This window comes from Berghia stephanieae, chromosome 9, assembly GCF_034508935.2.
Source record: "Berghia stephanieae isolate SIO BIC M18660-M18661 chromosome 9, UCSD_Bste_1.3, whole genome shotgun sequence".
NCBI classification, from domain to species: Eukaryota; Metazoa; Mollusca; class Gastropoda; order Nudibranchia; family Aeolidiidae; genus Berghia; species Berghia stephanieae.
In genome coordinates, this window is record NC_088368.1 from 27,790,853 (window position 1) to 27,800,852 (window position 10,000).

Consider the following 10,000-nt stretch of genomic DNA (forward strand, 5'->3'; position numbering starts at 1 on the left):
TTGACCCAGAGAAAGTTCAGACTGACAATTTCCACTGTGCAACTGAACTTTTTTTCTTTTCTTTTTTTGTTTTGTTTTTGTTTGTTTTGTAATTCATCAATTCAAATGTCTTTCGTTAGAATAAGTTACTAATGTTAGTGAGTAATATTGGTGTAAGTATGTGTGTGTTTGTTCGTGTTTAAATGTAAATGTATCTGTTACTGAGTTCGTGTGCATTTGTACATCACGCAGGCTTTTGTTATTGTTTTTTGCCATCCGCGTTTATGAGAAATTCACACAAAACTGTATGAACCAGACTATAAACGTTTAAGGTTACTGACACAACTCCGTAATTGTTTTTAGACAGTTGGGTGACACGTTCTAATTATAATCAATTGATGCTATGTAATTATGTAAACTACTCACAACATCCGCCAGCCGAATATAATGTACAACCAAAACACAAAACTATGTGTAACCTTTAACGTTCATTGTCTGGTTGATATAATTAAAAGAGAGAGAGAGAGAGAGAGAGAGAGAGAGAGAGAGAGAGAGAGAGAGAGAGAGAGAGAGAGACAGAGCTAATCATAAAATGGCTGTCTAAAAACAATAACAAAGTGACGTCAATTTTAATCATTGTTTAAGGTTACGCATTGTGTATGTGTTGGGAAGATTGATCTACCTCGCTAGCGGGCAAAACTTGTAAGCATTTTACTAAAACGCACGCCACCAATAGAACAACAATAACAGTAGTGGTGAGTAACAACCGGTAGCAGTAACAACAAAACAAAGCGAGTGAGCAATAATAGATAACGAATCACGCGTGCACGGTAATATCTTTCGTCTGGCTTCGTACCTGACTCGGACTTTCGCCCTCTCATCACCCCGTCGGTGGTTGAAAAACAATCCGTTCCTTCCCATTCAAGTACGGTACCTACTCTGATACTGTTCTTATCGCATTCTCTTCTCTCTCTCTCTCTCTCTCTCTCTCTCTCTCTCTCTCTCTCTCTCTCTCTCTCTCTCTCTCTCTCGATATTATATATATATATATTATATATATATATATATATATATATATATATATATATATATATATATATATATAGTATGCAGATGACGTCACTCAGGCCTTTGTTATGGTTTTTGCTGTGCAACTTAACTTTTTTTCTTTTCTTTTTCTTTTTCTTTTTTTTTTTTTTTTTTGATTTGTTTTGTAATTCATCAATTCAAATGTCTTACGTTAGAATAAGTTACTAATGTTAGCCAGTAATATTGATGTAAGCATGTGTTGTTTGTTCGTGTTTGAATGTAAATGTATCTGTCACTGAGTTCGTGTGCATTTGTACGTGTTTGTTTCTTGATATGTATTCTCAAAATTGTCAAAGAATGAATGTTTATATGACAATTAATATTGTAAAGCGCCGCTGAGCACGTATGTGGAAGTTGAGCGCTATATAAATAACTTAATATATATATATATTATATATTATATATATCCATTTATTTATTTATTTATTTATCTATCTTTATTTTCTTTCATTCTCTCTCTCTCTATCTATCTATACCTCTCTCTCTCTCACTCTCTCACCCTCTCTCTCACTATCTTGGTCTCTCTCCCCATCTCTCTCTCTCTCTCTCTCTCTATATATATATATATATATATATAATATATATATATATATATATATATATTTATCTTTCTCACTTTTTCTCTCATTCTTCATCTCTCTCTCTCTCTACTCTCTCTCTCTCTCTCTCTCTCTCTCTCTCTCTCTCTCTCTCTCTCTCTTTACACGCTACCCTTACGATGCACCACACATTCCAGACTCCAGGAACCGGCAAGTAGAGGGCATGCCATGCCGCAACGCGGTTATAGTTATGGATAGCATTGAGATGGCAGAGATGGATGGATGGATGTTGGTTCGAAAGCAAACAGTCGGTTAGTAGTAGTACCCAGTACCCAATGCCGCGAGGCATTCGCCCAATACAGTACAGGCGCTCTCTCTCTCTCCCTCAATTCAATTCCTCCTCTTGTTTCTATTCTCCGATCTTCTAAACCTGCTGCCGCTCAGACTCGGATTGCCTGGCCTGTCTAGATAGAATGGAACTGTTTGGATCCGTCGTCGTCTCAACTTGACTAGATAGGTGAAGACCGCAGACAAACAGGCAAACAGTCGTCCATCCATCGGAGTCTATTTTCGATTTCAAACGGGCACGGGGAGGAGGTAGCGACTTCTTGGTGCTAGATTTAGGTATGGTTGTATATAGATAGATAAAAGCGGTTATTTAGCAAGAAAAAGAGCGAAAGTTTTTAAAAAACGGGAGGCAACAAGCTAACCTTAACCATATGCAGGATTCGGGATTGAAGGTTGTTGTGTGTTGCTCACCGGTTAGTTATCATAACTATTCTTTAGAAGAAGATGTTGTAAAGGTGTTGTGCATATGATATCTTTATCAGGTGTTCTATATATAACATAACTAGTTTATTTATATATATATATATATATATATATATATATATATATATATATATATATATATATATATATATATATATAGTTATCTTATAAACTTTATGTTGTGATAAAATGTGCTAAAATGTTTATAATCTGTCATATTTACCTCTTTGTAAGTATTAATAATTATCTTATCGTATTAAAATAGTCAATATATATTTATTATCCCCTTACTTCGTCTATGCATAATTAAATTTTCCCTTGCTCTTTCTTCCCCGAACGAGAAAGGAAAGTAGAAGTAGGAAAATCAATATTATTCATTCTTGGTGTTTGTTGTTTCCAGTACTAGATACTGTGAATTTCGAACAACACGTCGGGGTTATTGGATTTCAAAGAAAGAGATCGGATTTACGAGACTTCTACAATCAACTGCTGTGTTTTTCTTCTTCTAAATTACCTAACACACACGCACACATTACACTGCAAATCTCTGCCGTTGTGTTGCTATTTCATTATTTCATTGATTTAGTAACGTGAATTCGGTTTTAACACAGCAGTGACCAGATTCAATATTTTGGCCTGTATTTCATTCTTGAGATATTATAATATCTTTGATTTGGACAGTGGAAGGAATATTTCTATTTTGGCTTAACTTCTTGGTGAGTACCTAGTCTCTTATCTCTACCGGTGATAATATTAACCCTTTGTCGTCGAAATTCGATCCTAATAGAATGAATGAACAAAATTGACACCACTCAGCTCTTTGTTATTGTTTTCAGACAAAACATTTTAATGATCACTTCTCACTTAACTATATCAATGGGCATGATCTATATTAACTTTCCATGTGCTCGAGGTCATTGGTCACATTGCAAAATGTGCTCCAAGTGACCCACTAAGTGAAAAGTGTTCACCGCTTTTTAAATATCTAACATCACGATTAGTCATTTTATTCAGCTTGACACATGGGTATGTTTATAACATTTGTAAACAAAGCAGCTTGTTTACATTTGTTAAGAAATAACCAATCGTTGTACAGCAACAAAGCATGTGATCGATGACTAGGTTGGACGAAAACATGAATATAGATCGCTCCCATGAGACTATAGATATAGATAGTATGCAGATGACGTCACTCAGGCCTTTGTTATTGTTTTTGCCATCCGCGTTTGTGAGTTGTCCTCACTAAACTGTATTAACCAGACTATAAAAGTTCATGGTTACACAGAGTTTGTGTGTTGGTCCGTTATACTTCAGGATGGCAATGTTGTGAACTCCTTGGCCAAGCGCATTCTATCTATAATGAAGTTGAAGTCACTCGGGTCTTTGTTATTGTTTTTTGCCATCCACGTTTATGAGTAATTCTCACTTAACTGTATTATCCAGACTATAAAAGTTTATGGTTACACATGGTTTTGTGTGTTGCTTCGCCAAGCGCATACTATCTATAAACGCTTAAGGTTCGCACAGTTTTGTGTATTGTTACGTTGTATCCGGCTGGCGGATGCTGTGAGTATTTTACCTGAATGCATAACATCAATTTTACCTGACGTGACACCATATCATACCATTTCCAATCAAACGAGCCGCATGCATGGCTCTTTTTTTTTTTTTTTTTCTTCTTCTGGTCACCAACGTATCAAGCAGTTATTTTGAGTAACCGAGATTAAGCTCTATCGACATGGTGGGTAAAAACGTATTTTCGGTTGGTATAAATACTATGCATTTCGGCGAAATACAACATCCGCCATCAGGCCATAACGTAACAAAACACAAAACTATGTATAGATAGTATGCGCTTGGCTAAGGAGTTCACAACATTGCCATCCGGAAGTATAACGGACAACACACAAACTCTGTGTAACCATGAACTTTTATAGTCTGGTTAATACAGTTTAGTGAGAACAACTCACAAACGCGGATGGCAAAAACAATAACAAAGGCCTGAGTGACGTCATCTGCATACTATCTATAGATAGAATGCGCTTGGCCAAGGAGTTCACAACATTGCCATCCGGAAGTATAACGGACCAACACACAAACTCTGTGTAACCATGAACTTTTATAGTCTGGTTAATACAGTTCAGTGAGCATTACTCATAAACGCGGATGGCAAAAAACAATAACAAAGACATGAGTGACGTCAGCTGCATACTATCTATAGATAGTATGCGCTTGGCTAAGAAGCTCATAACATTGCCATCCGGAAGTATAACGGACCAACGCACAAACCTGTGTGTATCCATGAACGTTTATAGTCAGGTTAATACAGTTCAGTGAGCATTACTCATAAACGCGGATGGCAAAAAACAATAACAAAGACCCGAGTGACGTCATCTTCGAACTATCTATAACCGTGAACGTTTATAGTCTGAATGATATAATTGAGTGAGAACTAATCATTAAAATGGCTCTCTGAAAAACGATAACAAAGAGCTGAGTGACGTCAATTTGGTACCTTCAATATTTATTAACGTTCTGTCCAATTAATATCAGCCCCCAACTAATTTTAGTAGTGTCACACTTCAGAAACTCTTGGTGAAAATTTCGATTTTTTACATAGCAAAATATTTGCTATAGAAGCTCAAAGCACTTTATTTACAAGGGGTCGAACCTAAACCAATAGCAACACTTAACGTGTAGGACGACGACAGAGTCAATGCTGTTATTGGACAGATAGGTACTCATTTTACACCTGAGTTAGTCGATATAATATCAGTATCGATTCTAGGTGTCTCCTACTGCCGGTCGTGGAAAGCTCATACGGTAGAGTCACGATCTGGTGGCCAGGCGGAGTTGTCGTACCAGTAAGGTCGCGGGTTCGAGCCCCCATCGCCGCAGCGAAGGTATTATTCTCTGTTGTCTTCTGGCACTTTCCTCCTCTCTTCATTTCTTGTTACTGCCGTTACGGTGACTTTCGAAATTATGGGAGTTTTACCGGATTTCAAAGACTGAGAGAGAGAGAGAGAGAGAGAGAGAGAGAGAAAGAGAGAGAGAGAGAAAGAGAGAGAGAGAGAAAGAAAGAAAGAGAGAGAGATAAAGGAAGAAAGAAAGAAAGAAAGAAAGAGAGAGAGAGAGAGAGAGAGAGAGAGAGAGAGAGAGAGAGAGAGAGAGAGAGAGAGAGAGAGAGAGAGGAGCATTAACGATACAACAATCAAGTGCTGTGTTTTTAATTAACTGACACACATCACTGCTAATCTCGCTGTTGTTGTTTCTTTCATATTGATTTAGCAAGTACATAAACACAGTTTAACAAAGCTGAGGCTTGTTTCAATATATTATTTTACCTGTATTTCATTCTTGTGAGATTCTATCTTTAATTTGGACACAGGATCGAAGGAATATGAACAATTTCTATTTATAGCCTTTTTGGCTTGTATTTCTGGTGAGTACCTGGTCTGTGTTATCTTTACCGGCGATAATATATTAACTCTTTATCGTCGGGGTTAGATTCTAATTTAACTTGACACTTTATCATGGTCTAGTGGTTAAGGCATTGCACTGTGATCCTGAAAGTCACGGGTTCAAGCCCCGCTTCAGGCACTTTCAATTTTTTTTCCTTTGGCAAGAATATTAGCCGCCTCCAATTTGCTCACTTTGGAGAACATGGGTGATTCCTGTTGACATTAGGCATCCTGTTTGATGGAACATCTATATTCCTGCACGGAATGCCTAGGCGATGGGATCGAATGGTGCCGTTGCAATATATATATATATGCGTTTAAGTTAAATACTCACGACATCCGTCAACCGGATAAAACAAACACACAGTACACTTTGTAACCATGAACGTTTGTAGTCTGATTGATAGAATTTAGTGAGAACTAATCATTTTTTTAAACGGCCGTCTTAAAGCAATAACATAGAGCAGAGTGACGTCAATTTCGTTCCTTCTCGCCTTTCTATACGATTATAGACCGAGGGATGTAGACCATTGGAATATAATTTTTTTTAAAGTCTTAATTACGTTGTGCTTTTTCTATCGGGAAATAGAAATGCCCTCACATGATGTATTAAAGAGTGTGAATATTGTATTTTAAACTGCAAGGGAGATGTGCCTTACTCTCTCTCTCTCTCTCTCTCTCTCTCTCTCTCTCTCTCTCTCTCTCTCTCTCTCTCTCTTTCCCTTATCGATCATTTTCTATATTTAAACTGAAATGCCAGACCGATACAACAACACACAAAATAAATTTTCAAACTCAAACTCAAAAGTTCTTGATCAAAACAAGTTTTGATCATCAATATTAAATATTTTTAAACATAACAAAGATTTGTCTTGAAATATTGCATATTGTTAATTATAAGATGAATCTGAATAAAATAAATGTTTTTGTATTTTTTTCCCCGTAATGAATTTCATAATTTTATTCCAAACAGTTGATAAGGGATGGGTTAACTCTCCTTTTTGTGCTTTAAATTTTTTTAAAATATATATAACGCGTTATCCACTAAGCGTTTTACAAGGGGCCCCTGGTCAACAGCAACATTTAACATGTAGGACGGGACATGACGCCTGTTAGGCGATATTACAATTTTTCGGACAAAGGCAAGGCTGTTAACGGCCAGGTACTCATTTTACACCTGCGTACGGGGAGAGAATGTGACTAAAGAGCCTTTTCCAAGGATTCAACTATGCGCCGAGCGCGAGGCTCGAACACAGGACCTTCCGACCCGAAAGCGAGTGTCATACCACTAGACCACATAGCGATTCTTTTCAGTATGTTGCCAAAATGGCAGGCTTACCCAGCAGAAAAATTGATTTTTTAAAAGTCAAACAAGCTCTCTAGATACAAAACAACTTTAGGTTTTTCCTAATTAAACAAAGATCATTGTGATGTACAAAATAAATCTGAATAAGAAAAAATATATATATTGTATCGTAACAAATGTGACGATTTTGCTGCAGGTGGTAAGGAATGAGCCATTTGGAGACAAAAATAAAGTGAGTAAATATGTTGTCCCCTTTTTTATGAGTCACATTAACTCACTCAATCCTAGAGATTTTCGCTACTTTTTAAGATTGGAAAAAAAGTGTATTAAAAATGGGCATGCGCATAGATAGTTTTATTCAACTAGATACCATTAACATGTAAAAACTAAAAACAATGCCTATAATTTTGTCTTAGAAAAATGTAATAAATAGGCATGGGGTAAAAGTAACCCTGGTAAACTACTAAAATATAGTCGGTGTTAGGGTTGAGTGAGTTAAACTCACTTTATAGTTGTTTCTTCATTTTAAACTGCAAGCAAAGCAACAAACATGAAACAATTTTTAAAAAAAAGAAAGAACAAAACAAAATAAAACACAACAAGAAAGAATAAAAGAAAGAAACAAATGAAACAAAAAAAAAAAAAAAAAAAACCAAAAAAAACCCTCTGCTCGCTTTGTCTGGAACTTTTTCGTTGACAACTTCAGATTTTTATCTTACTTTCGTGCCTGCTTTCCACTGGTTACTTTGACTTTTCAGCGTTTACACAGCTCACTCCGTGATATAGACATTATGAAGTTGACACCACTCAGGTCTTTGTTATTGCTTTTCGCCATCCGCGGTTATGAGTAATTATCACGAAACTGTATTATCCAGACTATAAAAGTTCATGGTTACACAGAGTTTTGTGTGTTGGTCCATTATACTTCCGGATGACAATATTGTGAGCTTCTTAGTAGCCAAGCGCATACTATCTATAAAAAAGATTAAAGTTATATACCAGTTTCTGTAGCCTGACATCTAATTTAGTTACAACTATCACCCTGTGGACAGGGCCCTGATATACCGAGAAAAATATTATAATTCACCATAATAAAATACTTATTCTGTTACTCGAAATTACTGCTTGAAGCCTCAGGGACCAAAAAAATGTAAACTGACTCTTTCCTTCCACCAGTTCCGTTTGTGTATTAATTGTGTGCTCTACTGAGTATTAGAACTCTTATTTTACCCTCTCATTCCCACCTACAGCAAAATCGTCACATTTGTTACGACACAATATACATTTTTTCTTATTCAGATTTATTTTGTACAATACAAACTTTGAAGAATGATCTGTGTTTAATTAATGAGAACATTAAGTTGTTTTATAGAGAGATTGTTTGTGTTTAAAAAATCAATTTTTTCTGCTGGGTAACCCTCCCATTTTTGGAGAAAATACTGCTAAATGGTCGGTAAGGAGAGAGTGTATTAAACAAATTTGAACTTTGCCCTTTGTTACAACGTGTTAATTTCCTCCAGCTGAGCAAAGAATGTTTTATGAAAGCAGGCCCCGTCCGGTTGGTTTTGGGAATGAAAGCTATCTAATTTGTGATTATTCTATTCACGTTCTGACTTCCATTTTTAGCTTTCTTCTTCTTCCGTATCGTAGTACTCAATATATAATTGTTTCCCCTCTCCTCCTCCTCTTCCTCATCTTCCTCCTCTTCCTCTTCCTCCCCCTCCTCATTCTCCCGCCCTCATCCGCCGCATCACCATTATCATCATCATCATCATCATCATCATCATCATCATCATCATCATCATCATCATCATCCTGCTCCTCCTCTTCCTCCTCCTCCTTCCTCTTCTTCTTCTTCTTCTTCTTCTTCTTGTTCTTCTTCTTCTTCTTCTTCTTCTCCTCCTCCTCCTCCTCCTCTTCCTTCTCCCCATCAGCCTCCTCCTCCTCATCCTCCTTCTCCTCCTCCTCCTCCTACTTCTTCTTCTTCTTCTTCTTCTTCTTCTTCTTCTTCTTCTTCTTCTTCTCCTCCTCCTCCTCCTCCTCCTCCTCCTCCTCCTCCTCCTCGTCCTTGTCTTTTTGCGTTGCCTCTTCCTCCATCTCATCAACCTTTTCCTCTATTCCCCCCCCCCCCTTGCCCTTTATTTCCTCGTCCTCCTTTCCTTCATCCAAACAGCTGTTCATGTCGTACTCTTCAGTGTGACATTAATTCTAATTATTGACACGGTCGCTCAGATCCCATTTGCATAACAACGACACCATGTAATGCATTTGTTATGCAGTGGGTACGTATTAATTATATTATTATACAAATGAGGATTTGACGTTTGTTTTGGTAATGAGTTCTGATCAATATACGGGAATGCACTTGTCACTGATTATATCCCTTAGTTGTGTCCAACACAGATAGATTATTTTGAATACAACAACGCACATATAGATAGTATGCGCTTGGCTAAGAAGCTCATAACATTGCCATCCGGAAGTATAGTGGACCAACACACAAAACTGTGTGTATCCATGAACGTTTATAGTCGGGTTAATACCGTTCAGTGAGCATTAATCATAAACGCGGATGGCAAAAAACAATAACAAAGACCCGATTGACGTCATCTTCGAACTATCTATAAACACAACTTTATTGAGGGCACTACTAGTGAGCAAATTTCACAAAAGCACAAAGTTCAGGGAAACAACAAGCCTGGGATTCCAGATATTTATGGATAAATCTTTGTAATTATCATTTTAGTCACCAATAGAGGGATTGCATTTTGTAGCAATTTATGTCTTCATATTGGTATATATATTGGTTATTGTGGGAGTGGTGATGACGCTATTGGAGAGGAATGATGATTATT

At 36.9% G+C, this 10,000-nt stretch overlaps 1 protein-coding gene across 3 annotated transcripts in view; it reads left to right on the plus strand.

Moving 5' to 3' along the window:
* The first annotated feature begins 2,113 nt into the window (after positions 1 to 2,113).
* Positions 2,114 to 10,000, plus strand: part of LOC144979977 (uncharacterized) — a 193,326-nt gene continuing 185,439 nt past the window's right edge. Inside the window, exons 1-2 of one of the 3 annotated variants that reach the window (XM_078927362.1) lie at positions 2,114 to 2,231; positions 2,779 to 3,094. The gene's annotated coding sequence lies outside the window, so the exon portion shown is untranslated. Of the gene's footprint in view, positions 2,232 to 2,280; positions 2,369 to 2,723; positions 3,095 to 10,000 lie in introns of those variants that run through there. The other 2 variants (XM_078927363.1, XM_078927364.1) reach the window with 2 other exon arrangements.